Source organism: Notolepis coatsorum (assembly GCF_963971535.1).
Source record: "Notolepis coatsorum genome assembly, contig: SCAFFOLD_101, whole genome shotgun sequence".
In the NCBI taxonomy this organism is placed as follows: domain Eukaryota; kingdom Metazoa; phylum Chordata; class Actinopteri; order Aulopiformes; family Paralepididae; genus Notolepis; species Notolepis coatsorum.
The window spans coordinates 699,221-704,220 of record NW_028174323.1 but is presented as its reverse complement, the minus strand read 5'-3'; the positions used below and the strand labels follow the sequence as shown (position 1 = coordinate 704,220).

General features: G+C 47.0%; 1 protein-coding gene across 1 annotated transcript in view; it reads right to left on the bottom strand.

The window, feature by feature from the left end:
• LOC311247583 (metabotropic glutamate receptor 5-like) overlaps positions 1 to 5,000 on the bottom strand; it is a gene marked incomplete at both ends in the record, with an annotated part of 119,020 nt that overhangs the window by 80,073 nt on the left and 33,947 nt on the right.

Sequence of the window (5,000 nt, the reverse complement as noted above, 5' to 3'; positions counted from 1 at the left end):
TCTCCCCTCCCCTGTCTCGAACGTTGCTAGACTATGCCTCCCACTGGTCGGTTATAGTGAGGATAGAACCCTTGCATCACGTGTCCCCTCCGGTACACGAGGAGGCAGCCTGTCGCATCTTTTCACCGCAGCAGCTCGAACTCTCAGTGGCGAGGAGGAGTAACGCGTGGGAGGCTCACGCCGCCCCCGATACTTCCTGTTTCCGCCGCACAGGCGTCACCCAACCGACCTGTAGGAGTCGCTGTCCACAACGTCCACCCACCGGCTTCCCCACCCTCTAACACTTGCCAATTGTGTTAGTATGACGGCCGGCCAAGCCGGTAGCAACGCAGAGAGCTGCAGCTCGAACCCAGCGTCTCCTGCGTTAGTGGCGAGCGCCTTGCCCACTGCGCCACTCAGCCGCCCTACTTAAGTACTTGAGTAAAAATACACTTTTTTTTTTACTCCACCACCGCGCGCAGCTATCGTCAGTGTGAGCCACAGGCTCCGCGCGGCTGGAGGGGAAACTGTGATAATATGGATCACGGAGCGCGCGGTAAAGCAGCGCCGTATGTAGTTCAAGGTCATTCTGCGTCTCTGTCACATACGTCTCCGTTTGTGATTCCTATAATGAGGAGATCGAGGCTGATGAACACCAGGGACGAGACGAAAACGGACACCTTAAAATAAAACATTCTCGGAAAGATTGAAAACCCCCCAAATAACTCGACCCTCTCACCTCCAATTTGTTTTATTTATTTATAAATTTTCTCTCCAGCTGTTTTTTTCCATTGTGATTCCTATTCTCTTTATCGCCCCTTGCCTCCTGGTTTTTTCTTCTTTTTTTCTCCCCTCCTCGTTCTAAATTAAATGGATCGAGGAACAGGCCGGGTTATTCCTCTATAATGACAGTTGCCTCGGGGACATGATTTCACAAAGCAGTCTCTTTGTCCCTGTTCTCTTAAGGAATGTGTCATCGACTACTACGATGTTGAATCTTTTTAGGGATGGATTAAGAATAGTGGATATTTACTCTTGGCGTGTCTGTAAACCATCACCGCCTAATCTGTTTACAAGACGTAAAGAGGGCAGTGCTAAGCTCGTCACGGGTGGGGTAGTAGTGGAGTAGGCCTCGAGTGCAGGCAAAATGAGGTGGCGGGTCTAAGGGTGTTTAATAACAAATGTAGTTGGACGGCATTCATATATCAGCGTTTATCCAAAGCACTTTACAACTTATGCCTCTCGTTCACCCGTTCACTCACACATTCACACAACAACAGCGTAGTCGTGCAACCATGCAAGGTGCCAACCTGCTCATCGGGAGCAATTAGGGGTTAAGGGTCTTGCTCAAGGACACTTCCAGACGACTGCTCTACCTCCTGAGGCGCTGTTGTTTCAATGTCATTTAAACGGTTCAATGTCATTTAAACGGTTGAGTGAGATGAGATGATGAGAAGATACAGCTGCTCACCATTGGTAAACACACACCCAACAGCATTATTCAAACTACCTACAGTATATATCAGAATTTATATTTGGGTTTGGGAATGAATACAGCTGATTCATGTTGAGTATTGAGTATCACGGCGAGTATCTGTAGGCTATATGCTATCTGTAGGCTATCTGTACGCTATAGGCTATCTTTAGGCTATCTATAGTCTATCTGTACGCTATAGGCTATCTTTAGGCTATCTATAGTCTATCTGTAGGCTATATGCTATCTGTAGGCTATCTGTACGCTATAGGCTATCTGTAGGCTATCTGTATGCTATAGGCTATCTGTAGGCTATAGGCTATCTGTACACTGTAGGCTATAGGCTATCTGTATGCTATAGGCTATCTGTAGGCTATAGGCTATCTGTACACTGTAGGCTATCTGTAGGCTATCTGTATGCTATAGGCTATCTGTAGGCTATAGGCTATCTGTACACTGTAGGCTATCTGTAGGCTATAGGCTATCTGTAGGCTATATGTACACTGTAGGCTATCTGTAAGCTATCTGTAGGCTATCTGTATGCTATAGGCTATCTGTAGGCTATAGGCTATCTGTAGGCTATCTGTAGGCTATAGGCTATCTGTACGCTGTAGGCTATCTGTACGCTGTAGGCTATCTGTAAGCGATCTGTAGGCTATCTGTACGCTGTAGGCTATCTGTACGCTGTAGGCTATCTGTAAGCTATCTGTAGGCTATCTGTACGCTATAGGCTATCTGTACGCTGTAGGCTATCTGTACGCTGTAGGCTATCTGTAAGCTATCTGTAGGCTATCTGTACGCTATAGGCTATCTGTACGCTGTAGGCTATCTGTAAGCTATCTGTAGGCTATCTGTATGCTATAGGCTATCTGTACACTGTAGTGTAGGCTATCTGTAGGCTATAGGCTATCTGTAGGCTATCTCAGCTGGGTAAAATCACCAGCAAATCTGTCACAATGGTGGTCTCGTCAAAATGATTTATGACACCTCATTGCCCATCACTGTCACCTTAGTCTGAAGAAGTTCATTCAAAGGAGTACGAGTTACCTGGCATGAGCAACGGGAGATCTTGTCTTTAGAGGGAAAATCGATGATAGCTGGTGCGGCCGTGATGATGATGATGATGATGGTGATGATGGCGATGAAGAGATGGAGCCAGTAACCATGGATACTGATGCTGCTGCTGTTGCTGCACATGTACATGTAAAGAGACGATGAGAATCAGTGGATTTGAAATGGCTGCTTTTTTATATAGTGCTTTTATCCAAAGCGCTTTACAATTTGTTACTCACATTCACCCATTCACTCACACATTCACTCATACATTCACTCACACATTCACACACCGACGGCGGAGGCAACCATGCAAGGTGCCGACCTGCTCATCGGGACCAATTAAGGGGTTAAGTGTCTTGCTCAAGGACACATCGACACGCTGCCCGGGAGGAGTGGGAATCTAACCGGGAACCTCTGGATTGCCAGACGACTGCTCTACCTCCCCGAGCCACTGTCTCCCCTTTAAAGAAATAAGTACATCTCTAGGAAACATGTGAGCGACAGCAGGGTGGAATCCCGAGGGAGCTGGAGCAGGAAGCACAACATCTGAATGATATCTTTTGGCTTGTTTGTGTGTGTTTGTGGAAGCTTGGTTTATAAGGGTATGGCCATCATTTAAAGGGTAAGTTCAGAATTTTTGAACCTTTTTCCTGTTTACCAATGACGTTGTCGATCGATAGAGTCCTTTCTCAGCACAATCCACGGTAATAATAATAATAATAATAATAATAATAATAATAATAATAATAATGAATTGCATTTATATAGCGCTTTTCTAGACACTCAAAGCACGTTACAATGTAGGGTGGAAATGGCCTCCTTCACCACCACTGGTAGCACCCAACCATGGGCTACGCAGGCTCAATGGCTGCCATACACTGGCACCAGACACACAACACACTACACAATGACTACCATACACTGGCACCAGACACACATCACACTATACACAATGACTACCATACACTGGCACCAGACACACAACACACTACACAATGACTACCATACACTGGCACCCGGCACACATCACACTATACACAATGACTACCATACACTGGCACCAGGCACACATCACACTACACAATGACTACCATACACTGGCACCAGGCACACATCACACTACACAATGACTACCATACACTGGCACCAGGCACACATCACACTACACAATGACTACCATACACTGGCACCAGGCACACATCACACTACACAATGACTACCATACACTGGCACCAGGCACACATCACACTACACAATGACTACCATACACTGGCACCAGACACACAACACACTACACAATGACTACCATACACTGGCACCAGGCACACATCACACTACACAATGACTACCATACACTGGCACCAGGCACACACTACACAATGACTACCATACACTGGCACCAGACACACATCACACTACACAATGACTACCATACACTGGCACCCGGCACACATCACACTATACACAATGACTACCATACACTGGCACCAGGCACACATCACACTACACAATGACTACCATACACTGGCACCCGGCACACATCACACTACACAATGACTACCATACACTGGCACCCGGCACACATCACACTATACACTGACTACCATACACTGGCACCAGGCACACACTACACAATGACTACCATACACTGGCACCAGGCACACATCACACTACACACTGACTACCATACACTGGCACCAGGCACACATCACACTACACAATGACTACCATACACTGGCACCAGACACACATCACACTACACAATGACTACCATACACTGGCACCAGACACACATCACACTACACACTGACTACCATACACTGGCACCAGACACACATCACACTACACAATGACTACCATACACTGGCACCAGGCACACATCACACTACACACAATGGCTGAACGGCTCAGGAGACAGGGATTGATATCAGCCAATTAAGGGGAAGGGATGATTAGGTGGCCTTGATGTCAGAGACCTGATTGGGAATTTGGCCCGGAACGTCGGAGAACGCCCTACTCTTTACGATAGGCGTCCTGGGTTCCTTAACGAACCGAATTCAGTCAGGACTTCGGTTTAGCGTCTCATCCAAAGGACAGCACTCGCAGCTGTACGGTGTCCCTATCACCGTAACACTACAGGGGCATTGTTACTGACTAGTCCAGAGGACAGAGTGCCCCCTGCTGGACAACAACACCACTTTCCGACAGCAGCCTTCAGTTCTGCCCAGGCATAGTTCACCATCTTTCGGGTACCATCGCATGCGCTCATGCTCCACCTCCCCAACGGAGCGGGCGAGACAGGCCGGTAATGAGTCCGGAGCTCTACTCATGTACGGTGTGCTTTATACTGGAACACTGGCAATGAATGAATTCATTGGAACAATGAATATAACTCATCAGTTTCGTCAACATAAATAATCCAATAAGGGCAACGGTTGGTACGAAAGGGATGGCGACGTCTTATAGTATAATATTATAATATTAGTGTAGC